General features: G+C 49.2%; 1 protein-coding gene across 1 annotated transcript in view; it reads right to left on the reverse strand.

Moving 5' to 3' along the window:
• Window positions 1-27719, reverse strand: part of LOC138261592 (syntaxin-binding protein 4-like) — a 717553-nt gene that overhangs the window by 590447 nt on the left and 99387 nt on the right. The gene's annotated exons all lie outside the window — the stretch shown is intronic.

The following is a 27719-nucleotide window of genomic DNA, read 5'->3' on the forward strand; positions in this document are numbered from 1 at the left end:
AAAATTCCACCATGTGCGTCATTTTTTGAAAGGGGGAACCAGCCTTGCATTAATGATATGCATGGTAGGCATTCCCTTCCAAAAATGACTTTAAGGCCTGTGCCCCATATTTATACTCTGACGTCATTTTGATGCACAGGAGGGGGCAGGCTTTAAAAAACGGCGCACAGCCTGATGGGCGCTGTTTTTTAACGCCTGGGTCAGAGCAGGCGTTAAGGGACCTGTGGGCTCAGAAGGAGCCCAGAGGTGCCCTCCCATGCCCCCAGGGACACCCCCTGCCACCCTTGCCCACCCCAGGAGGACACCCAAGGATGCAGGGACCCATACCAGGGAAGTAAAGGTAAGTTGGGGTAAGTATTTATTTATGTTTTTTTTTTTTGTGGCATAGGGGGGCCTGATTTGGGCCCCCCTACATGCCACTATGCCCTATGACCATGCCCAGGGGACTTGGGCAAGGGGGCATGACTCCTGTCTTTGCTAAGACAGGAGTCATGTCAATGGAGGTTGGGCGTCCAAAAAAATGGCGTAAATCCGGTTTGAGGCCTGAATTTTGCCTCAGACCTGACTTGCCCCATTTTGTGACGCCCAACCTCCATTTTCCCATACACCGGCGCTGCCTGGTGTGAGTCATTTTTTTTTACGCACACCAGACCGCAGCGCCGGCTAACGTCATTCAATAAATAAGGCGCCCGCATGGCGCGTTGGAATGGCGTTAGCCGGAGGTAAAGTTTTTGACGCACAACTGCGTTGGCGCAGTTGTGCGTCAAAAAGTATAAATATGGGCCTAAGTGTAGTAATGTAACCCTTCATCCACACTCTCTCCATACATAGGAAAGGTGTGACAGCAGTAGAGTGATGTTCAGTAATTGCCACTCTTTTTTTTAATGCTTCCTGATAACTTCTGTGATGTAATAAAGATATCTCCCGACTTCTTATCTGTGATCTGATAAGCTAATACAATTCAGTGTAGGTGTGAGACAATCTTTTTGTCACTGCCTTTAGTTAGGAGTCATCGTTCAAACAGAGCAAGCAGGGCACAGTGTCTATTTTCATGGTATGTAAACTGTTCAATTTCCAAAAGATGAAACTTCCTCTTTAGCATCTTGAATGTTCTGATACAACCATCATCAAAGAATTCTTCTTCCCTTTGACAACCCACCATTTCCCATTCTACAAACAAATCTTCTTTAATTGCTCGGGTACAACTTAGTTTTTACTACTGTAAAGCTAAGTCGTAAATAGAAGGTAGTTAGTGTTCCTCCACATTGTAGATGGTGCCACAGTACCAGAGTGGATCTAGTCCCTGGAGAATAATAAAGTTCCTAGCTACAATGCTTTTTGGATCGACATGGAATTTTTGCAGATCTGAGTGACTGCTATGGTCTGATCATCAAGGACCTTTGCTTCTTGGACTCCCTTTAGCCCTCCTGAATCGCGAACCAAGCTGGCATGATTGATAGTATCTCATATACACCTGGTGAGCCCAGATCTCTTTTTCAGTTAGAGGTGTAGGTGTTGTAGTGGCTCTTTGGTGCCTGGGTTGGACACCCTTATTTCAATCCATTTTCATGGCCTGTGCCTTTTATACTCATACACATTTTATTAATTTTCATATTTTTAGCAAAGCCTGCTTTTAGCTAATTGTTTTTCATTGTTTTTAAATTCTAATCAGCTGCCTCTTTCTAGGAAGACAGAAAGTCACACTGCACATTTTATCAGCCAGTGACCAGCATGCACTCTGTGCCGTGTCCGAGGCTGCCTTGTACAGCAAATGTTATGCCAACTAGTGTTCCCAGCACAGTAGCCAGTTCCTATCCACAAGACATGTCATTATGTCAGGCCTGTTCCTCGAAGTCTGTATGGGTTGTTACATAAACAACACATAGGAATACGGAGGGTGGAGGGCATTCCAGTCATGACCCTCCTGGAGCGCATTCCACACTACAAACAGCTTTGCTTATCATGGTGCTGACCCTTTAGCTTCTCATGAGGATTGCCATCCATACAACAGACAGACACCTGCAAACCTATTTAGGTTTGAGCTTGGGGTTACTCCCTTAGATCGGGACAGGCAGAAGGGTTCCAACCACTATATCCAGTTTGGATTTCAATTCCTGTATTGGCATGTGTGAGCCAGTGAGTAACCAAGTGAAAGGGGTATGATCTGTTTCCAAGACTTCCCTGAGGAGTCAGAGTGTCAGGTTCAGGCTGCCACAAATCACCACTCTCCTGATTGGGGTGGATGAGGCACTGCAGCCTATTCAGGAGTTAGGTTGACAGCTTCCAAGCGGGGTGGGTTTGACTCCGTCTCCCACACTCGGTGGTGCTGCTGTCATAAACACTCAGGCCCTCATTACAACCCTGGCGGTCGGTGATAAAGCAGCAGTAATACGGCCAACAGGCCAGCGGTAATAAATATGAAATTATGACCACAGCGGATTCTGCTCAAACAGACAGCCAGTTTAACACACCGAACACCAGGGCAAAACCAATAGGCAGCACGGCGGTAACCACCAACAGCCAGGTGGCAGACAACACCGCCACAGTAATATGACCCACCTACCCGCCACCTTTTCCGGGCGGTACCAACAACATCAAAAGCCTGGCGGAAACACTGCACAGAAGGGAAATGACTCACCTTTGGACACTCAAGTAAGAACCACGCCGCCATGGAGCCCGAGTTGCATGTCTTCCCCATGCTCTTCTACCGTCTGCTCCACTACGAACACCAGCGCCGGCAAAGATGACTACAGTGAGTACTGCCGCCTAGCACCCAGGGGAGGGGGGAGGAAAAAGAGAGTGACACACACACACGCAACACACAACACCGCTACCCCGAACACCACACACACAACCAGATGCAGTAACATAACATAGACACCCCGTACCCCTCAGGAATAATGCAAGGACAAAAGGAATTGATTAAAGTGCGTGTAATAAGATAAAATACTATAAATGCGTGCATCCAAATCAACAAGTATACACATATTTACAATGCAAGGGACACTGCCCAGTCCTCAATGTCCGTGGGCCACAGGGCCACATCACAAAGTCCAAGGCCCAATCTCACTCCTGCAACAACACAGGGGCATCAGGTCGAAAATAGACAGGCACCTCAGGGTGATGGGGAATGGGGGGCAGCTCAGCAAACAAATGGTACAACGCCACTGGCCCTGGAGGGGGCAACATGCCCATCACTCTGTCCTGGGGACAGCAAGGCCACAGTCTCTCAAGAGGGTGACTTGCCCACTGCTTGGTCCTGGGGAGCGCAAGGCCACAGTCTCTCAAGTGGGTGACTTGCCCACTGCTTGGTCCTGGGGGGTGCAAGGCCACAGTCTCTCTAGTGGATGGCTTCCCCACTAGTTCTGGAGGGGGCATTGTGCCCAGTGTGCTTCATCCTGGAAAGGATGGGGTGAGTGGATGGCTTCTCCACTGGTTTTGGAGGGGGCATTGTGCCCAGTGATGCAGGGTGTCAGACCCACAGGATTTGCAGGGGCCAGGCCGCACAACAGCCCATGGACGCAGGACTACATACTATCCGCCAGCGGTGACGGCTGCTCAGTGGTGGCACTGGTGGTGGTGGTGCTGGCAGTGGTGGGGGAGGCTCCAGTTCATCCCCTGCAGCCTCAGACGGCTGCCCACTGGGGTTGCTGCTGCTGGCAGTGGTGCTGGTGGCGGTGCTAGCAGTGGTGGGGGGAGGCGCCAGCCCGTCCCCTGCAGCCTCGGACGGCTGCCCACTGAGGCTGCTGCTGCTGGCAGTGGTGCTGGTGGTCTGTGCGGGTGGCGGTGCTAGCAGTGGTGGGGGAGGCCATTTCAGGGGGGGAGCAGGCCATGGCTCCTAACTGCTTCACAGTACACATATGCACCATTTGGACCTTTCCAACAAAATAGTGTTACAATCACAACATGCATTGAAGTGTAGTGTTTGGAAATAAGAGATACTGACCAGCTGCTCACCATTTTGCCCCATAAATTAAAACCGCTGCAGATGAATAGGAGATGGAGACATACCCCTGTGTACAGACCCCTGGTGGACTTGGCAACAAAGGAGGACAGGCACATTCTCCTCACCTATAGACTGGACAGGGCCACAATCACAGGGCTGTGTGCCCAATTGGAGCTTGACCTAATCTCTGCTATCCGTCACCCCACCGGGAGCCCCCTTCTTGTGCAAGTGCTGTCAGTGCTCCATTTACTGGCAACTGGCTCCTTCCAAGTGACAGTGGGCTTGGCAGCAGGAATGTTCTCAATAGTACTGACCAGTGGGTTGTCTGCCCTGATTAAACACATGCACAGCTACATCATTTTATCCCAGCCGGAGGATTTGGCCACAGTGAAAGCTGATTTCTAGGCAATGGGACATATCCCCAACATTATTGGGACAACTGATGGTACACATTAAGCATTTGTCCCCACCCCGGCTAAATGAACAGGTGTTCAGAAATCAAAAGAGCTTTCACTCCATGAATGTGCAGATGGTGTGCCTGGTGGATCAGTACATCTTTCACGTCAATGCATAATATCCAGGGTCTGTGCATGATGCCTTTCTCCTGAGGAATAGCAGCATCCCATATGTGATGGCTCAACTCTAGAGGCACAGGGTATGGCTAATAGGTGAGCCCTGGTTCCCACCCAGTGGATGTTGATATATGGGTATGGTGTGGGCCCTAAGGGTTGGTATGTGGCTATCAGTTGTCCCTCGAAATTTGCAGGTGACTCAGGTTACCCCAACCTCTCATGGCTAGTGACCCCTGTGAGGAATCCCAGGACAAGGGCAGAGGAATGTTACAATGAGGCACATGGGCGAACAAGAAGAATTATAGAGAAGACCTTTGGCCTCCTGAAGGTCAGGTTTCATGCCTCCATCTAACAGGTGGATCCCTGTACTACTCACCCAAGAAGGTCTGCCAGATCATCGTGGCATGCTGTATGCTGCACAACCTTGCATTACATCGCCAGGTGCCTTTTCTGCAGGAGGAGGAGGCTGGAGATGGCCGTGTGGCAGCAGTGGACCCTGTGGACAGTGGAGATGAGGACGCAGAGGATGAGGACAACAGAAGTGCAATAATTTGTCAATACTTCCAATGACACACAAGTAAGACAGTGCAACTTCACATTCAATTGACAGTTTTGCGTTTGACATTGTCACTGACAGGCTGTTTTTCCTACTTTTTATGGCCACTCACTGTACCCTTTGGCATCTCTATTTGCAGATATTTGTGCCCCACTATCGCTCCTGGTGTGTTGACTGCAGCCAACTACAGGTCATTCCTATGTTTAAGTTTCTGTACAGTTGATTTTCAATGTTTAAACCTTGTTAAACTAATACATACTTACATCATTTGACATACTCCATACTTGTATTTTTTCAAAGAGTGTTTATTTAAGTGCTAAGTAGTAGAAGGGGATGTGCAATGGGCTGGGGGTATGATGGAGGAAAGTCCAGATTGGAGTCCAGTCTATTTGTATCACAGGTGCATTGTCCAAGGGGGCATAGGAAGGGGAGCAATGGCAGTTCAAGGTGGACAGGGTGACAGAGTGGGGGACAAGGGTGATAATCAGGAGAGTCTTATTTCCTGGCATGGGTCTTGGCAATAGTCTCTGGCTTCTGCCTGGATCGCAGGGAATGTTTGTGGGATGGTTAACCTTCTGCAGGGGGAGGGGTGCTGGTGGCCTGTAGGGCCTTCTGTCCACTAGCGGCAGGGGAGGTGGAGGGCTGTTCATCGGTTTGGCTAGCGGCAGAGGCCCGGTGAGGTGTCACTGCCTCCCTCATCGTGTTGGCCATGTCTGCCAGCACCCCTGCAATGGAGACTAGGGTGGTCTTGATGTTCTTCAAGTCCTCCCTGATCCGCAGGTACTGTCTATCCTGCAGCCGCATGTTCTCCTGCAACTTGTCCAGTATCTGGCTCATCATCTCCTGGGAATGGTGGTAGGCTCCCAGGATCGCAGTGAGTGCCTCCTGGAGAGGAGGTTCCATGGGCCTGTCCTCCCCCTGTCACATAGCAGTCCTCCAAGCTTCCCTGTTATTCTGTGCCTCTGTCCCCTGAACAGTGTGCCCACTGCCACTGAGCCCAGGTTCCTGATCGTCCTGTGTTCGTGGGGTGGCCTGGGGTCCCTGTAGTGGTGAACACACTGCTGATTGATGTGTCCTGGGGACAGAGGTGTGGGCCCGCTGGGTGGGTTCTGTGGTGGTGTTTCCTGAGGAGGGAGGCTCTGTGGTGGTGTGAGTGTGCCTGGGTAACCGACTGTCTGGAGATCCCTGATGGGCCATGTTGGTCATCCAGATCCAGGTAAGCAGAGCTGCTGTCATCACTGTGGGCCTCTTCTGGGGGGGACTGGATGTTGCTGGCACTTCTTCTCCTGTGACATTGGCTGGGGGACCTGTGGGGATGTAAATGCAGTGTTATTGTTTCTGCGTGTGACATCATGTGCATGGGTGTGTTGCCCTCTATGGTTGTTGTTGCACTTGCAGATTTGCCTTTGAGTGAGTAGCTATTTGTTGGGCTAGGTGATTCTCTCCAATGTGCATGAAGTGGTGATAGGTGTCCATGCAGGTCTGTGAGGGGTGTCTATGCATTAGTATTGCAAGCAGGGCTTGGTATTGGGATGAGTGGGTTGTGATGGTGGGGTATGTGGGAGGTGGTGAAGTGATGGGAGTGAGGGTGTCACATAGGCTCTCATTATTCTAATGAGACTACAGGATTTTGAGTTTGATCGGCAGAATCGCCCGCGGTGTGGGAGACTGACCCTGACCCACTGCAGGTGGCACCGGTCGCTCCAATCCGGGTTTTGCTCCGGCTAACTAGCAATGCCTCACTTCTACCCAAGGGCACGGATGACTGGGCAGCCGAGTGCATTACATAATTTTGTTTCTCAGGGAAGCCGTGGTCACTCAGGTCTCATCCGTTTCTCTCAGTTACCTTAGTCTCATATATAAATGACAAACAGAGGCAGTATACAGTATGTTTCAATAACGATTTTAATAAGATTACTGCATCTTAGATAGCAAAGCTAGGGCTTCAATAACCAGGACGACACAGCATAACAATATTAAAATTGTGATGAGGAGAGTGAAGCATAGAAATAATGCTATCATATTGTCACTATGGTCAATAGACTAACTCCTACCTAGGCTACGATAGAGCACAGCATGTTAAGCTATAGTTCTGCCCTTCAGGTTCCACTGGGAAGACATCATCCCCCATACCTGAACAAAGGCCTGCGGTCTGCGCTAGCATCTGTAGCAAAGCATTCGGGAATCAGCATTCAGTTGTGGTTCTTTGGCTAGAACCTCCCTCAAATGTGTAAGGGATAAGAAAGTGTTTTTATAACAACACAGCTGATGTTCTGAGAAAATGTCCCTATGTAATGATGTGTGTTTTCTACAAATGTTGGAGACTAAACTTCGGCCACGTTCACCGGCAATGTACTGTGTTGTAGCCTTGGAAGAAGCACAGAGTGAGCAAGAATGTCTTGTTTGAGAACAGAGTGCTGGCTTAGGCAAAAACAGTTAGATAAACAGAAAATAAAACAAGACGTTAAAAGAGGCTATTGTAACAATAAAATAAAGTCGAATTAAATATATCTAGGTTAGAGTGCACAGCGGCCTGGCCTAGTGTGGTAAAATAACGTGCATGGAGCTATAACTAAAATAGTTACACAACAAGGGTAAGGGTCGGGGTTTGTGATGGCATGCAGGTAAGGGGGTGATAGTAATAGAGATTTGACTTACCAGAGTCCAGTCCTCCTCCTACTCCTGCCAGGCCCTCAAGATGCATGATTGCCAAGACTTGCTTCTCCCATGTTGTTAGCTGTGGGGTAGGGGGTTGGGGTCCACCATCAGACCTCTGTACAGCTAGTTGGTGTCTTGCTGCTGTGGAACGTACCTTCCCCCGTAGGTCGTTCCAACTCTTCCTGATGCAGTCTTTTGTTCTGAGATGCTGTCCCACTGCATTGACCCTGTCCACGACCTGCCGTCATAGCTCCATCTTCCTAGCAATGGATGTCTGCTGCACCTGGGCTCCAAATAGCTGTGGCTCTCCCCGGATGATTTCCTTCACCTTGACCCTCAGCTCCTCCTCAGAGAATCTAGGGTGCTGTTGTGGTGCCATGGGTGTAGTGTGAGTGGTGTGGGTGAGGGTGTGTGGGGTGATGTGTTGGGATGTGTGATGTAAAGTGTGTTGGTGATGTATAAGTGATGATGTTCTGTGGCTCTGGTTGTGGGGGTGCTCTTGCTGTCTCTCTCTGGTATCAATTCTTTCAGGTCGTAAAGCGTTGTGGGTAATTTGGGTGTGTGTTTTATAGTGGTGTGGGTGTGGTGTGAGTATGTGTGACAGGTGTGTGTAGTTTGAAATGTCCAATGTGGTGTTGTTTTGTTTGATTTTATGTATTTTGAGCACGGCGGTATGTCAAGCCAATGGTTTACCGCCAATGAATGTCTGTCGCAGTGATTCATGGGTCATAATGCTGAGAGTGTACCTCTTTTGGCGTAACGTGTGGGTTTTGCTACTGCCAGTTTATCACTGACCTTTGGGCTGGCGGACTTGTGTGTGTGGCTGTATAGTGACGAATTGATATGTGTGCATCATAATATGGTTGTCGGTTATCCGCTGCGGCGGCGTTATGTTGGCGGCAGTCGGCATGGCGGTAAGCGGGATTTACCACCAATGTCATAGTGAAGGCCTCAGTCTTATTATCAGAAAAAGAACTGCACAACATGGGCCCTTGCTAGTCTGGGCTTCTTCTAAGGCAAAATGAAATTATTGATAGCCTTCAACAGGAATCTCCAGTTCATTGGTAGGGCCAATCTGAAACATCAGTATCCTTGGGAGGGTCATCATCTTGACAATGTCAATAGGAATGAACCATGACATCCCTTCCTTATGCCATGACTGGAATTATATTTGCACTACAGCCAGCTGTGTTTTATTCTTTGATTGAACCATTTGAGACAGTGTGGACATGAGATTTATCCCCAGGTAGATAAGTGAGTCACTCATCCAACGAAACAGTATCATGCTTTCAGCTGACTGACCTAATCATGAGAGAGTCTGAGGTTTATTAGCTTTGTTTTCTAGAGGTTTAGCTTAAACCCAGACACCATACCATATTCCCCTGTTGTGTAGCCATTTTAGATATTACTCCATGCACATTATTTTAGCACACTAGGCCTGCCGCCGTGCACTTTAGCCTAGTTATATTTCATTCAGCTTTGTGTATTATTTTAACAATAGTCACATTTCCGGTCTGGTTTTATTTCCCTCTATCTAGCTGATCTTTGCTTAGGCTAGCGCTGTGTTCTCAAACAAGACATTTCTTTCACTCTGTGCTTTTCTCAAGGCTGCAGTAAGATAGGTTGCCGGTGAAACGAGGTAACAACTGTATGCTTATTGCTGAATGCTTCACTACAGCTGCTTGTGTAGACTTCAGGCATTTGGTCAGGTATGGGGGATGATGTCTTCCCAGGGGAACCTGAAAGGCAGAACTAGAGCTTAACATACTGCGCTCTAATATAGCCTGGGTAGGAATTAGTCTATTGATTCTAGTGACAAGGTGGTAGCGTTATTTCTATGCTTCACTCTTCCAGTCACAACTTTAATTCTGTTAAGCTTTATCGTCCTGCTTATTGCAGTACATGTTTTATTATCTAAGATGCAGTTGCCTCATTAAAACCCTATTGAAACAGATACTTCCTCTGATTGTCGTTGTATATGTGAGACTAATGTAACTGAGAGAAACGGATGAAATCTGAGTAACCACGATGTCTCTGAGGAGTCAGTTGTGATGAGGCACTGCTGGTTAGCCAGAGCAAAACCCGGATTAGGCTGACAGGTGTCATGTGTAGTGGGTTATACTCAGTATCCCCACACCGCAGATGATTCTGCTGCTCAAATCCAGTAGTCTCAGTAGAAGAATGAGAGCCTAAGCAACACCCCTTCCTGGGGCAGTGAGTCTTGAGGGCTTTAAATTGTTAGCAAGACAATCTCTACATATTTTAGCATTTTTATATTTATAAGTCCTATTTTCATGTCCTTAGCTGACACCGTAGGTGCCTTCTTGCTGTCCACAAAGGGCTCTATTATCAGGGCAAAGAGGAGCACTGGAGAGAGGGCATCCCTGCCTGGTACTCCTTATCATGAATGTGGGTGTGCTGATACCATTGACCCTCACAAATGCCATCAGGTTCCCATACCAAGCCAGTATGCAGGTCTGCATTGTCTGGCCAAACCTGAACAACTCCAGGAACAGAGGAGAAAGTGCCAGATACCACAGTCAAATATCCTTTCTGTGTCTAAGGTGTTTATTTAGCTGTACGGTGCACACTGTCAATTATATGCTACATTTTCTAGTATTGTCTCCCCCATATATTCCTTATAGGAACGGGGATTGATCTGGGTTTAATAACCCTGGATGATTAGGTCCAATCTGGCTGCCAGGATAATTCATGCATACTTTCACATCCACATTTAGGACCTGTACAGGCATCAAAGGGTGTCATCTTTCCCAGTTTTGGAATGACCACTATGTAAGGGGTGATCTGAGCAGAGTCCGGGTAAGAATTATGTAACCTAGCCAGGATGGGTGCCAGAGTCCCACAGAATGCCTTGTGAATTTTATCAGAGATACCACCTGGGTTGGGTATTTTCAGTCTCTTTAGGTCTGGTATGACCGCTGAAATCTTGATAGGTCTCTCTAGGTAGTCACATTGCACTGCTGCCATCTTGGCGAATCTGTCATCTGTAAGTACTTATGAATGTGTATATGTTTGAGGTTTTCTCAGTCTCATTCAAGCATTCATAAAAGATGCAGAATACCTCGGATATGTTCTCATCCACAGCCTACTTAAGGTCGCATGGCTCCTGTACCTCTTGTACATTCTTTCTTTTGACCCTGATTCTGAGCTTCTTTGCTTTATCTCCCCCTTGGTAGTATTTATACTCTTAGCAGGCAGTAAGCCATTTTCTAGTATTTTGAGGTGCCACTTCAGTGTTAGTACACATCTCCCAACTTTCATTGTGTTCCTCCATCTTTTTAAACTCTCAAGTTCATTCTGCTAAGTTTACTAGTCCTGTAGCACCTCCACCTTTGGCTTGATTCTCTTAGTGGTGGCTGCTATTATCTGTCCTCAAAGGACAATCTTGAGTACAACTCAAAGTTCCCTGTTATTCCCCTATTCTTTCCTACTCCTTCAGTAAGGACATCAACAACTCATCTGGCCAAATCTGTCCCCTATACAGTGTATGATTCTCCCTCAGTAAGGACTTCAGTGGCTTCTCTATCTCTGTCTGGGCCTGTCCATTAAGCAGTGTGTTGTTATTTAATCACATCTGTTCTATGAAGAGATGAGCGTCATTTAGACCAGGACGCCATCTGAGAGGGCAGTGCGACTTATCATAGTCTCTGCTGACTCTTGCAGCAGATCAGACATCACTAGGAAATGATCTATCATTGCCGATGACCAATGGGTCCATGAGTGGGATAAGCAATCAGTTGTGTATGGGTGCAAGTGTATCTATCTTTTGTGTAATCCCATATCACCCAGCCCTGTCTTCTCTCATCTGTGATTGCCTTTTTGCATTAGCTGCATCATTAGACCTATCTCTTAGTTTTTCCAAGACCAATTAAAGTCTTTCTATGAGTATGTCTCCACTGGCCTTCTCCATGCCTGTCGCTTTCACGCTTTCAAAAAAGAGATTTTGGTTCTTGTGAGTGGTGTAGATACTATTTTGCATAGCCTAGTATAGTGATCACCAATATTGGATGCCCGGCTCCACCTGCATATGGGTCCAGTATTTCATAGTTCAGAATCTTTGAGAACAGAATGGCCCCTCTTCCATTGTGCTGAACCCATAGGAGAAGAGCTGTTTCAGAAACCATTTTACTTTAAGAAGCCCCCAGTCCTTTTTAAATGGATGCATCTCCTGCAGGGATTACACCTCACCTTTTGTGTCTAAAGGCAAATTGAGAACCATTAAACTCTTGGGAAGTGCATTATGACCCTATATATTAAAGTTAGTGAGGTTCAGCATAGGGATGTGATATGTAGTAGGAACCATTTGGGCTGGACAGTGTGATACTGGAGGAACAGTCTACACTGAGTGAATCCATGCTATTGTCAGTTTAGTGTCATAAGCCTCAAACTCTGGTGCTCTGTGTGGAATCAATTCTGAGTGGGAATTTTTCCAGCTAGTCTTCTACCGCTCCAAGGAGTGAGTGTATGCAGCCCATGATTTTGTCCCCCTTGAATCCTTTAGGTAATCCCCTAAAGGATCTTTTGAATGGTTCTCCACGTCTTCCATTGTCAGTTGTATTTCAATGTTTTGCTCTCTGAACTCTTAGGTAACCACCCAGAACTGGTGCTGTTCCTCCAAACGGTCATCTACTGTGTTCTCAAGTTTGACTCCTCTGACCTATATGGATCCTACATTGCCCTTGAAATTGACCAAAAAATTCCTGAGCTGACTTTAGTGGCCCATTTCAATCCCTTCACAATGCGTTTAGTACCTCTTGAATCCCCCTAAGGTACAGTCTATACCTGGGCTTTAGGCCTAACAGCAGGTTTGGGCTGCACTATCTCCCTCAAGCGTCCTTCCTTGTGGTCCCTCAGGTTTGTCTGGAAATGGAGCCTGCTGTTTTTTTGGTGGGTTGGCTCTTTGGCTCCTGCTATTGGTGGCCCTGCTGCCTGATGTTAGAGCTCCCACATGTTTCAGTAGTGGCATTTTGCCTGTAGCACTGCTAACAGCCCTGAATCAGCCTCTTGGAGTCCCCAGATGTTGGCTCGCCCACCTTAATAGTGTAGGGAGTTAGGCGTATGTCCAGATGCTATCAGCATTCTCCCTGACTCACCTATTCACGGTGGACCAGTCGTCACATACCTCACTGACTGTCAAGTCTGACCTCTTCCGTCCAGCTGGCCCAAACACCCACAACTGATTTCTGGAGGGCATGTGCCCCTTAGGGGCCAAGCACAGGCCCATTCCCCCAAACGTCCCACTGCCATATCTAATTATTTGCATTACCATGGGGATCTGATTCAGGTCAGTGGCCTCTTTAACATGGACCACTGCTTGATATGGCCTGTAGCTCCACTGCAGTCAGGTTACATTTGCATGCTGGCGTCACTCCTTGGGGCCTCTGTTGATATCCCTGTTCAATCAATGAATCAAACAATTAATCGTGATTTTTAAAGCACGGCTATTCACCCAATGGGGTATCCTTGTGCTTGTAGGTCCTGGAGGTACATTCGAATGTTCCAGAGTGACTTGGGGAGGCTATTTCAGGTCTTAGCTGCAATGTGGGAGAAGGAAAATCCTCCACTTCTGCTTCGGTAGGTGCAGGAGTATGGGTACGTGATAAGGAAGCAGAGTATAGTCTTCTTGATGGTTGGTGGAAGTGTAGAGTCTTGTGTGCGTGGGTCAGCTGCTTTAATTGGCATCTCTTCTGTACAGAAGAGATGCCCAATATTGTCTTAAATACGGCGCATTATTGCCCTTTCCCTATAATGCAGAGCAGTGTAGCAGGGTGACTTGCTGCACTGCATTACTTGTACATAAATAGGCCCCATAGTATGCACCGTTTATTAAGCACACAGTTTACATGGCATTTTTTTTTATTTTCTTTCTACATTATTCCTGCATACTTTTTAGATTGGATACTAAATTGAACTATGTGTAACAAGGGTACCAGCAAAAAAAAAAAAAAAAGCGAAAGGAATTTACCAAATGAAATGGTAAATATATGACTCTCCTGATGTGGAAACAATTAAGCTAGAAATCCGAAAGCTGTGGGATCCAGTAATTTTGACTCTCCAGACTACGAGGATTTTATGCTCTGTGCCTCGAAAATGATTCTACTAATTTGTTCTTCCTACTTGTCACAGATCAGAGGTCTGTGGTTGTGTGATTCTCATAGGTAGTACCAAGACTTAAGCAGATAGCTCCAAAGTGTCAATCGTATACCTATGGAGCACTCTCACACAAAAGAAAGAGGGGTGACTGAAAATATGTGCTAGAGCAGTGATACTCAAAGGATGGCACGGGGGCTGCTTGTGGCCCTCCTGACCTTCACAGGCGGCCCCCTGTTGAACAGCAGCGCTGGGGCTGCTCTTTACTTAAGAGAGCACTAACATGCATAATGATGTTAAATAAATGGGCAAGCATGTTCTTTACAAGCTAACTGAAGGAAAAAAAAAAGATGCAAATAATGAAGGTCTCCTGCACCACTTAACATAAGGAACACATTCACTTTTTAAAACATTTGCAACAAACGTGTAAACAAATGACAAAGTCTCCTCAGAATACAGAAAGCGTGTTTCATTAACATGCAGGCATATTTAAGTTTAGTACATCAGATTATATTAATGCATTGAGAAGTATTTTTTAAAATTGATAGTTTTAAATAATTAATGTAGAAACATCCATGCCTCAATCACCCTGACAACAATGCCAATAGTGAACAAAAAGAGCAGTCAATTGTCATGTGGACCTCTTTGGGTCACATGGGGCATTATTTACATGGACAACATTAAAGTTAATTAAATTAAACACAATAGAAAGTTTTGCACAGTGTACACTGTGAACTCAGGTACTTCAAGTTGTTCTTACATTTGATAATAAAGAAAATGCAATAAAACTATTTGATAAAGTGGGGAAAGTGGGAATTGTTCGTACCTTTGCTAGTTTCACATTGTGCAATTTTATTTCAATTCCAATTCAATCACCAAGTTACTTCTTTTTTTACCCTTGACTCACTCAAGGAAGCAATAGCAAGTAGAGAAAGTTTGCCAGAAGGTGTGAAAGAGGAATATAGTTTTAGATACTGCACCGCTATTGTCAAATCTATGACTCATCTAGAGACTAGTGGTTTAAATTAGAGGTCGGGATAGAATGAAACCCTCAAAATAACTCAATGACTCACTGACCACACAATGTACATGCTTTGCTTTCCCAACGCCCACCTTATCCCCAGCCCTCATAAAGACCCTCACCCAGCCTGTTGGCATCAGTATGACCCTCGGGCACACCATAGACCAGGCTTCTCATACGAGTAGCTCGTGAGCTACTGGTATCTCTCCAGCTACACGTGAGTAGCTCTCCTATGTGCAGCCCAGCACAATTTAGAAGCTTTTATTTGGTTGAATTAATATATGTATACCAAAACTGAAAAGTGTGTATTTTATATGAAAATGAGTGTATTTCCAGACCACGTAATTTCCAAATTCTATTATCTGAATGATAAATCATGCAGCCTTAGGAGACTTAGGTGGTCATTACAACATTGGCGGTAAAAGGCACTTACCGCCGTGCAGAAGACCACCAATACACCGCCGCCGCGGTATTCCGCCACAGCTATTATGACACACATCTCGGAATACGCCGAAATTCAGACACCCACACAACACCGCCACACCAAAGGTCTGTGATAAACTGGCGGAAACAAAACCTCCACCTCCACGCCAACAGAAACACGCCCATGCTATTACGACCCACAAATCCACGTGGCGGTCTTACAACCGCGGTATTCCATTGGCGGTACACACCGCCGCGCTCAAAATACACACACATCTCCAAAACACCGCCACATTGGACAATTCAAAATACACACACCTGATACACATACAAAAACCACTCCCACACACCCAATACAATATAAAACAAACACCCACATCACCCACAAACCCCTATGACCAAAAAACAGGAACGAAGGCCAGAGAGAGAGCACAGAATAGACAACCCCATCACACAGAGGCACACAACACCATCACCCACACAACATCCACGCACAAAACACCACACACCACTACCCTCACCACACTCATCACCACATACACCACCTCACACTTCACCCACACCACCCCATGTCACGCCAAAGACACCCCGCTTCTCCGAGGAGGAGCTCAGGGTCATGGTGGAGGAAATCGTCCGGGTAGAGCCACAGCTATTTGGCTCACAGGTACAGCACATATCAATAGCCAGGAAGATGGAGCTATGGCGCAGAATAGTGGACAGGGTCAACGCCGTGGGACAGCACCCAAGAAATAGGGAGGACATCAGGAAGAGGTGAAACGACCTACGGGGGAAGGTGCGTTCAACGGTCTCCCATCACAACATCGTGGTACAGCGGACTGGCGGCGAACCCCCACCTCCTCCCCCACAACTAACAACATGGGAGGAGCAAGTCTTGACCATCTTGCATCCTGAGGGCCTCGGAGGAGTCGGTGGAGGATGGGACACTGGTAAGTCAAATCTTAACTATCAGATCCCCCACCCTACCTGCATGCTATCACACACCCCCACCCTCATCCCCTCCCCCATCACTCCAACTCCTCACTAATGTACTAATTACACAAACCACCCATCCCAACACCAAGCCCTGCATGACACAACTAAGCATGGTCACGCAGCACTAAAGCATGCCCACTGCACATACCCATAACACCCCCCCAACCATCATCACACAAGCCCCCACACAGGAATGCTAGCACCGGGGTACACGCTCACCCACCCATTGCACACCATGACACACACACATGCAATAATCATGCTCTTATGCCCCTGCAGGAACCCGAAGGACCGTCACCACACCAGAGGGTCCAGACAACACCACTCCACCCCAAGAAGAGGCCCACAGTGACGAGAGCAGCTCTGCCCTACTGAAACCTGATGACCAGCCCGGACCATCGTGAGCCTCGGGACAGTCGGTTCCCCTTGCACAGGCACAGCCCAACACCGACCTTCCACCCTCTGGTAACACCAGCACAGCACCCACCCAGCGGGCCCAAACCTCCGTACCCACGACAGGTCAATCAGCGGTGTGTCCACCACTACAGGGAACCCAGGGTAACCCGCCACCCCAACAACAACAGGGACCTGGGGGCAGTGGTAGTGGGCACACGGTCCAGGGGACGGAGGCACAGGAACACAGGGGAACTGGGAGGGCTGCTGTGCGACAGGGGGCGGACAGGCCAAGGGAACCCACTCTCCACGAGGCCCTATCCTCCATCATGGGAGCATACCACCACTCCCAAGAGAGGATGGCGACGGTCCTGGACAAGTTGCTGGAGACCCTGCGCCTGCAGGAGGAACAGTATTTGGGGTTCAGGGAGGAGCTCAGGACCATAGGCTCCGCCCTGGGCACCATCGTAGGGGTGCTGAAGGACATACAGCAGACCTTGAGGGACACCGTGGCCGGGGCCTCTGACACTAGCCTGGACGACGAACTGCCCACCACCTCCGCCGGCACTGGTGGACAGGACGCCCCGCCACAGGACCATCACACCAGCACCCCACCCCCTGCAGACGGAGAACCACCCCGCAAGCGATCCCTGAGATCCAGGAACAGGACAGAGCAAGATGGCAAGACCCCCGCCAGGAAATGAGACCACCCTGATTGTCCTCCCACTGTCCCACTTTGTTACCCTGTCCATACTTGAACTGCACCAGCTCCACTTCCTATGCCCAGATGGGCAGTGCACCTGTGAGACTAATAGACTGGACTCTGCCATGGACATTCCTCCACCATCACCCCTCACCATTTTACCACCCCCCTCCAATATTTAGCACTTCAATAAACACCCTTGAACCACAAAACAATCTGGAGTCAGTCAGTGATTTACTAAATATGTATTATCAATGACAGTGTCATAATGGCTTTACCATTGTAAGGCTAACATACCTATGTCACACATCACAAGCCCTTAAAGGATGCAAGCAGTTGACACGTAGGTAACCACACCTGTGAAACCGTAATGGAAGGGTACAACTCAGTTACCAAATAGAGATTAAAATCGAGAAACAGGATAGAGGTAGACGTGTGAAAGTTAATGTAATGTTAAACCTGAAAATGTTCTCACCTGTGTGTCACTGGAAATATTGCTGTATGACTGACTCCCTGTTGTCGTTTTCATCTTCCTCAGCTTCATCCTCATCACTGTCCACAGGCTCCACAGCTGCTAAAACACCGTCATCTGGATCATCCTCCCGCAGAAAAGGCACCTGGCGTTGCAAAGCTAAATTATGGAGCATGGAGCAGGCGATGATGATCTCGCACACCTTCTTCGGTGAGTAGAATAAGGATCCACCTGTCCTATGGAGGCACCTGAACCTGGCCTTCAGGAGGCCGAAGGTGCGTTCGGTCACCATCCTAGTCCGCCCATGGGCCTCATTGTACCGTTCCTCTGCCCTTGTCCTGGGATTCCTCACTGGGGTCAATAGCCAGGAAAGGTTGGGGTAACCAGAGTCCCCCAATAGCCATACACAGTGCCTCTGGAGTTGACCCATCATATCAGGGATGCTGCTATTCTGCAGGATGTAGGCGTCATGCACTGAGCCAGGGAACATAGCATTTACCTGGGAGATGTACTGGTCTGCCAAACAGACCATCTGTACATTCATTGAATGATAACTCTTCCTGTTCCTGTACACCTGTTCACTCCTGTGGGGGGGGGTACCAGAGCTACATGGGACCCATCAATGGCACCTATGACGTTTGGGATATGTCTAAGGGCATAGAAGTCATCTTTCACTGTAGCCAAATCCTCCACCTCAGGGAAAATGATGTATCTCCTTACGTGTTTCAGCAGGGCAGACAACACTCTGGACAACACGTTGGAAAACATAGGCTGGGACATCCCTGATGCCATGGCCACAGTTGTCTGAAAAGACCCACTTGCAAGGAAATGGAGCACTGACAGCACCTGAACGTCAGGGGGAATACCAGTCGGATGGCGGATTGGTGACATCAGGTCTGGCTCCAACTAGGTACACAGTTCCTGGATTGTGGCACGGTCAAACCGGTAGGTGAGGATGACATGTCTCTCTTCCATTGTCAACAGGTCCACCAGAGGTCGGTAAACCGGAGGATTCCGCCATCTTCTCATATGTCCCAGCTGACCGTGCCTACGAAGGACAACAGCGAAGAACCAGTCATTATTCCTCTAGGTATGTACCCACAGTTACACACAAGACTACACCACTCACAAAACCCTTCCTGTATGTGTGTTGAGTGTAGGCCTAGCTATGTGTGACGCAGTAGTAAATGAAGCCATGTGGGCCCCTGAAATGGCGGCTGCCTGACCTCTAAACTGGGACAAAGGGATTGTGGGGTAACTGCGCTGGCGTTGCACACCGTCGCGGTAGGCGGTCGTAGACCGCGGCGCAATCCTGCATTGGTTAACATTGGACCCTATGGGTCCCAGGAGCCAATGAACAGGTGCGCCGGCGGTGATGATGCGCACCGCCGTGGACGTCACCACCATTTTCTATCTGTTTATTCACTAGATACCTGACCTTCGACAGGAGAGGACCTACACTGCAAGTGCTGCTGTGACCTCGGTCTGGAAGTGACGATGGCTGCTGTGTCTGGGGAAAGGGCCCCTGCATTCACTGCACAGGAGTTGGAGAAACTGGTAGACGGGGTCCTCCCCCAGTACACGCTACTCTACGGTCCTCCAGACCTACAGGTTAGTACACAGGGAGCACGTGGTATGGGCTAGGCCTGGGTGGAGAGGGCTGGTTGGAAGAGGGAAGGGGGCAGAGTTCATAGAACAACAATGCATGGGAATGAATGGGCCACATGGCCAGAGTAGGGAGGGGGCCACTCACAACGATGGTGCAGTTGGTAATGACTGTTCCTCTTCCCTTGTGCATGTCAATTAGGTCAGCGCCCACCAGAAGAGGGACATTTGGCGTGCCATCGCCAAGGAGGTCCGGACTCTGGGGGCCCACCAGAGACGGGGCACCCACTGCCGTAAAAGATGGGAGGACATTCGCCACTGCAGCAAGAAGACGGCGGAGGCTCAGCTGGGGATGGCCTCCCAACGTGGGAGGGGTGCCCGTCGCACCATGACCCCCCTGATGTTCCGGATCCTGGCGGTGGACTACCCGGAGTTGGATGGGTGCTTGAGGGCATCACAGCAGACACAAGGGGGTGAGTACAACTGCATTCTGCTGACTTTGTGTGCAGTGGAGGTGTCTGGGTGGGGGAGGTGGGCTGTGGGTGTCCCTAGGCCAGGGCGAGTTAGGTAGGCAAGGCCCCTTCGTAATGTAGGCCATGTGGCTCTCTACCACACCTCAGCAGAGTGCCAAGTCGAGGTACAGTTGTCCCTGTGGCCTCCATGTGCACAGATATCCACCATTGCCATGTAGGACATATCCCAGAAATTGCATGTGCAGAGGGCAGGAGCACGGCGTAATGCAGGGGGCTGCTGCGTCTGTCTTGACCGCCAACGGTAGCGGTAATCCATGCACTAAAACTCTCTTTCTTCTGTCTCCCCCCCTTTTTCTACTCTCCCTGTCCTTTTGTACATCAGCATCATCAGGCGGAGGTACAGTGGCACCGGAGCACGAGGGAGCTGCATCCCACATGGCCATGGAGGGCCACACCACGGACTCTGAATGCACCAGTGGGACGGAGGGCGAGGGGAGCTTCACGTCGGCCACTGGATCACCAAGCAGCGACACGGACTCGTTCGCCGATGGGTGCTCCCTTGTGGTGGCGGCACCTTCTGTGCCCCCCCAGCTCTACAGGTACAGCCGCCACCTCCCCTACCAGCCCTGCCCTCCCAGCAGCCCCTCAGCGTTCGCCCCGTGCCCGCTCACCCAGGAGGGTGGGCATTACCTTCGCCCCAGGCACCTCAGGCCCTGCTCCACTCACCCCTGCTGCCCTCAGTGAGGAGGCCATTGACCTCCTCAGGTCACTCACTGTTGGGCAGTCTACCATTGTGAATGCCATCCAGGGTGTAGAACGAGAGTTGCAACACGGTAATGCATTCCTGGAGGGCATTCATTCTGGTCAGGCTGTCCTTCAGTGAACCCTGCAATCTCTGGGCTCAGCACTGATGGCAGCCATTGTCCCTGTGTCTAGCCTCCCCCCTCCAACTTCCTCCACCCAGACCCAATCACCAGTACCCCAGCCCATCCCAAGCACACCTACAGACCAGCATGCACACAAGTCAACACACACAAGTAGCTCAAGCAAACATAGGCACCACACACACCACAGGCACTCACACAAGCCTCACCCACATACAGACACAGCAACATCCACTGCCTCCACTGTGTCCCCCTCCTCCTCTTCTCCCTCCTCCCTCCCAGTCTCGTCTACACACACACCTGCATGCACCACATCTACAGGCACCATGAGTCGCACAACGAGACCTAGCACCACAAGCCGCTCACCTGCACTCACCACCTCCACTGCCATTTACACGTCCCCTGTGTCCTCTCCCAGTGTGTCTGTGATGCCCCCTCCCAAAGTACACAAATGCCGGCAATCACTCACCCAACATCCATCCACCTCACGACAGCCTCCAGTACCTGCACCCAAAACAGCTAAAGTGACACCTCCGACAACCACCTCCTCTTCCTCCACTCCCAGACCCCCTCCAGCTACCCATCCCAGTGTTCGCCAGAAACTGTCCCTCTGTAAAGTTGACCTTTTTGCCCCCACCCCACCCCCTCCAATTCATCAGTCCTGTTGTAGCGCCTCAGCCAAAAAGCCACCAATACCAGTGGTGCCTGTTCAAGGTATGTGGAGTGCACCGGCCACCAGGGCAGGCAGTAGGACCCGGAGCCAAGGCACTGGCAGCCCAGCCCCCTGTAAAGGCTCTAAAATTGGAGAGTGGACGACGGGACCGTGTTAAGACTCCTGGTGGAAAAACAACTGACATGGGTTCGAAGGGGATTGGAGAGTCAGCTGTGACTCCACCAAAGGTGGGGAAGGGCCAGAGGAAGTCTGCCCAGCCTGTTGTGAGTGTCACGGCGGAGAAGTGCGCGATCATTTCTGGCGGTCGACACACAATCGCCAGCACCATCGTCACTGGTCCAGAGACCACCGCCAGAGTCACAGCCCAGGAGGGCATAAGTATCGTCACTGGTCCAGAGACCACCGCCAGAGTCACAGCCCAGGAGGGCACAAGTATCATCACTGGTCCGGAGACCACCGCCAGAGTCACAGCCCAGGAGGGCCCAAGTATCGTCACTGGTCCGGAGACCACCGCCGGAGTCACAGCCCAGGAGGGCCCAAGTATCGTCACTGGTCAGGAGACCACCGCCGGAGTCACAGCCCAGGAGGGCCCAAGTATCGTCACTGGTCAGGAGACCACCGCCGGAGTCACAGCCCAGGAGGGCCCAATTATCGTCACTGGTCAGGAGACCACCGCCACTGCCAGAGTCACAGCCCAGGAGGGCCCAAGTATCGTCACTGGTCAGGAGACCACCACCACTGCCGGAGTCACAGCCCAGGAGGGCCCAAGTATCGTCACTGGTCAGGAGACCACTGCCAGAGTCACAGCCCATGAGGGCCCAAGTATCGTCACTGGTCAGGAAACCACCGCCACCACCGGAGTCAGTGCCCAGGAGGGGCCCGGATGCCACAGCCCCGCTGGGCGGTGATGGAACATCATGCCACACACCAATGCCCAGTGTAGAGAACATCATACCACACACCAATGACCAGTGTAGAGAACGTCATGCCACACACCAATGTCCGTATCAGAACAGCCATGTCAAAGCACCGCTGAACAGGGCAAAGGCCGCCATGTCAAAGCACCGCTGAACAGGGCAAAGACCGCCATGGCGAAGCACCGCTGAACAGTCCTGAACCTCTATGTCAAAGCACCACTGAACAGGGCAAAGACCGCCATGGTGAAGCACCGCTGAACAGTCCTGAACCTCAATGTCAAAGCACCGCTGAACAGGGCAAAGACCGCCATGGCAAAGCCCCGCTGAACAGTCCTGAACCTCAATGTCAAAGCACCGCTGAACAGTCCTGAACCTCAATGTGAAAGCTCCGCTGAACAGGGCAAAGACCGCCATGGCAAAGCACCGCTGAACAGTCCTGAACCTCAATGTCAATGCACCGCTGAACAGGGCAAAGACCGCCATGGCAAAGCACCGCTGAACAGGGCAAAGACCGCCATGTCAAAGCACCGCTGAACAGGGCAAAGACCGCAATGGCAAAGCACCGCTGAACAGGGCAAGCGCTGGGTAGGAATGAATGGACCGCCACATCAGGCATCCTTATCCCATGTGCAGCTGGCACAGTAACAGGACCGGAACTTTCACGGGGAGACTCATCCAGTCTGGGCATTAGTCCCCCCCAGTACCAGTAGCGACCTGCATCTACTTGAGAGACTGTGGGTTTGCACTCCCCAGGATGGTACAGTGGGCAAACCACCCACTGTAGAGACTTGAGAGACTGTGGCTTTGCACTCCCCAGGATGGTACAGTGGGCAAGCCACCCACTGTAGAGACTTGAGAGACTGTGGCTTTGCACTCCCCAGGATGGCACAGTGGGCAAGCCACCCAGTGTAGAGACTTGAGAGACTGTGGCTTAGCACTCCCCAGGATACATCAATGGGCATGGAGCCCCGTCGTGGATCTGGCTTTGCAGTCATCCGGCTGAGGTGCCCCCCCTTCCCTTCCCTCTGAGGTGCCTGTAATATTTCTATCTGATGCCCCAGCAGTGTTCTCTCCGATTGTGGTCAGGTATCGTTTGTGGGCCTCGCCCATGCATTTTTGGACTGTTGGTGCACGGACATTGTTATGTACATATCTGCACTACTTCTCGTATTGTATATAATTATGACTGATTTTCAAACATATATCTGTATATTTTTGTATGACATGTATAATGCCACATTACAATGTTTGACCGAATATCGCATTGTCTTTTCATTCTTCCGGGGGGATTGTGGGTTGTTACTGTGATTTTTGTGAATGCATTGGTGTGTATGTTGTAATATGCGAGGGTGGAGGTGGGGGTGTTTGGTGGGTGTCCCCCTAACTTTTGCCTCCCCCCTCCCCGTGTCGTAGGTGCAGTACTCACTGTTGTCTACGGCGCCTACGTAGCTGTTGGTCGTAGAGGAGCAGAAACACAAGGGCAGGGAGTATTTGGAGTTCCGGGTCCATAGAGTCCTCGTTCCTCGTGGGATGTGTTGAGGTGAGCGTTTTCCCATTGCAAAAGCTGTTTCCGCCGTGTTTTTATCCACGGTGGATCCGCCCCGGAAAAGGTGGTGGATTGGCGGGTTGTAATACTGTGGGCGGTACATTGTCTTCCGCCTGTCTGTTGGCGGTTACCGCTGCGCTGCTTGTTTGCACCGCCGTGGCGGGCGGTGTGTTAAAGTGGCTGTCTTTGTTGGCGGTTTCCGCCAGGGTCATAATTCCCTTTTTTGGTCCGCCGGCCTGTTTGCAGTATTTCCGCAGCTTTAACACCATCCGCCAGGGTTGTAATGACCACCTTAGTGCTAAAATTATTAACTTTGTGTATTGCCTTTGTAGAGGCATTCCAAACTGACCAAGCCTTTTTTACATTACTGCTGGCAATCCTGCACTGAGGTGATCACGGCTGGTAACCTTGCATTGCTGATGTGTATAACAAAATTGTTAGCTCTGGATGATTTTCATTGAACATATGTAGCTCCCAATAGTGAAAAGGTTGAAGACCCCTGCCACAGATCATACTTTGTGGCCCTGGGAAAATGTTTGTGAGCATCCTTGGGCTAGAAGAATCTGAAACCAGTCTAGGGAATGTTCCAGAAAATGGTTTACCAGAAGTAAACAGATACAACAGTATCTAAAGAGAGAATCATTCCTACCAAACCTTAACTTTCTTTGGATGAGCTTTGACTGCAAACCCCACCATGCCAGGTTCTGAGCCATGTCAACTGTAGAACATACTCAGTCTAAGTCCACACAGAAAACACATATTGTAAATATGAAGCAAATAAACAAGTAACTATGTAAATAGAAATGCAAGTATGTCCCTGTTGGATTTTGCCCTTTTGCAGGGTCATCCCCAATCGTTTTGCCTCCTTCCTCCAATTTTCTCTGACCTGTTTTTGTTGGCTTTAGAACTCTGAGCACTTTACCACTCCTAACCAGTGCTAAAGTGCATATGCTCTCTGTGTAAACTGTATGTAATTGGTTCATCCATGATTGGCATATTTGATTTACTGGTAAGTCCCTAGTAAAGTGCATTAGAGGTGTCTAGTGCCTGTAAAGCAAATGCTACTTGTGGGCCTGCAGCACTGGTTGTGCCACCCACCAAAGTAGCTTTGTAATCATGTCTCAGACCTGCTACTGCAGTGTCTGTGCGTGCAGTTTTAAACTGTAAAGTAGACTTGGCAAGTGTACCCACTTGCCAGGCCTAAACCTTACCTTTTCTTACATGTAAGGCACCCCTAAGGTATGCCCTAGGGAGCCCCAAGGGCATGGTGCAGTGCAAGGTTAGGGTAGGACATGTAGTAATGTGTTTTATATGTCCTGACAGTGAAATATTTCTATATTTGTTTTTCACTGTTGCAAGGCCTGTCACTCTCATAGGTTAACATGGGGGCTACCTTTAAATATGATTAAAGTGTAGATTCCCTTTGGGAGCGGATAGATATGTTGAGTTTGGGGTTTCTGAGCTCACAATTTAAAAATACATCTTTTAGTAAAGTTGATTTTAAGATTCTGTGTTTGAAAATGCCACTTTTAGAAAGTAAGCATTTTCTTGCTTAAACCATTTCTGAGACTCTGACTGTTTGTGGATTCCCTGTCTGGGTCAGTTTGACAGTTGGGCTGGTAGCACCTCTCACTGGACAATGACACAAAGGGAGCTGTGGTGTAGTCTGCATTTCCTGATGAGCCATCTGTGTTAGGAGGGAGGGGAGGACTGGTCACTCACACCTGAAAGGGCTGTGCCTGCCCTCACACAATGCAGTCTCTAACCCCCTGGTGTGTGTCGGGGCCTGGCGTGGGCAAGGCAGGATTTAACAAACAAGAGAGACTTTTCTTTGAAGTAATCCTCCTTCAAAGGGTAAAATGGGTATAAGAAGGGCACCCAAAACCACAGACTTTAGAAAACTTCTGGACCCAAGAGGAACTTCTGCCTGGAGAACAGCTGAAGAGCTGAGGAAGAAGCGCTGCCCTGCCTTTGACTGTGCTTTGTGGAGCTATCCTGCAGTTGCTGCTTCTGCCTGTGCTAGAGGACAAAGACAGGACTTTGGGTTGCATTCCTTCTTGTGACAAACTCTCCAAGGGCTTGATTTAGAGCATGCCTCCTGTTGTTTGAAGTCTGAGGGACAGCAAAAACTTCTCTCTGCTGGCACCTGGAGCCTCTGCCGAGACTCCTACTCTGCCAGGTGGTGCCCATCCAGTTCCTTGTACCCTGAAAGGAGAAGCTGGTAGCCCAAGAGTGAGAAATCCACGCACCGACCGCCATGCGGGGAAAAGATCAACGCAACTACGATCGGCGGCTGAAATATCGACGCGCCACCGGCTTTGCGGGCGGAAAATCGATGCTCACCTGCAATGCGACTGGAAGATCAATGCCCGCGGCTGCAGAAACGATGTGCAGCATCACTGACGGAGGCTGGTGAGATCATAACCCGCGCTGCATGGTTTTCAGATCATCATACGGCAGGATTTCCTACGCAAACATCGCTGGGCGTGCAAAAACGACGCAAAGCCTGCCCGGACCTGTGAGTGCGGTTCGAATCGATGCATCGCTCTCCTGTGGAGAGAAGAAACAACGCACACCGACTCGACTGAAGGAGAAATGACGCAAGGTTTCGCTCGTGAGTGATATCGACGCATCGCAAGCCCTTTTTGATGCTCTCTCGGCCGTGCTGGGTTATTTTTGACGCTTCCAGGTACATTTTCACGCTAACATCATTAGCGTTGTGTTTAAATCTACATGAAAACTCTTTCTACTTTTTAATTGATAACTTGACTTGTGTATTGTGTTTTTTTGCCGTTTTGGTCTTGTTTTGTTTAGATAAATATTCTCTATTTTCTAAAGCTGTGTTGTGTAATTTTGTAGTGTTTTAATTAAGTTACTGTGTGTGTTGTTACAAGTACATTACACCTAGCACTCTGAAGTTAAGCCTGCCTGCTCATGCCAAGCTACCAAGGGGGTGAGCGGGGGTTAACTGAGGGTGACCCTGACTAGAGTGAGGGTCCTTTCTAGGACAGGGGGTAACTTGACTGCCAACCAAAGACCCCATTTCTAACAGTCCTAGTGTAATATAAAAAGGTAAATCCCTGCAGGCATGTCAGCATTTATTTTGGACTATGGGGACTAATATGAGGAAGTAACATACACATTTATAGTTAAGCACACAACAAAACATACAGTTCATAGACTTCAGATAGGAACCAAATCTTATCACTCATTGTACTAGTCAGATGACCCCTTGGCATGTCATTCCTAACCCATTATCTCATTACTGTATCCAGTCGTACTCTCTCTGACAGTAGATACTCCTCTATTGAGATGTGCTCGCTCATCATCTGGTACTCTGCTGGAGTCTTTACAATTAGTCCATGCTGTCACTTCGATTGAATCTAGGAATCTTTGCAGATCCTCTGGATTATGGACTTCATTATTCTTGCTATCTATTGTCATCTGTCTCAGCAACTTTGCGACCCGTTCTAGTAATCAGTACGCAATGCACACTTCTTAAATTGAGAGAGCAAAGCTAGGAATCTGCTTATTTTTTTGGCTAGTCTCTTATGAAAAGTTTGCAGCTATGAAGATACTGTCGTTATTATTCAGGAAAGGTCTGTTATTCTTCTTAGCTAAGGAAATTACATGCCTTCTATTTTGATGTCTAACAAATCATGCTATTGTCAGTGTTGGGACACTTAGGGCCATATTTATACTTTTTGACGCAAAACTGCGCCAACGCAGTTTTGCGTCAAAAAAATTAGCGCCGTCTAACGCCATTTTGAAGC

The sequence above is a fragment of the Pleurodeles waltl genome, chromosome 10 (genome assembly GCF_031143425.1).
Source record: "Pleurodeles waltl isolate 20211129_DDA chromosome 10, aPleWal1.hap1.20221129, whole genome shotgun sequence".
NCBI lineage: Eukaryota > Metazoa > Chordata > Amphibia > Caudata > Salamandridae > Pleurodeles > Pleurodeles waltl.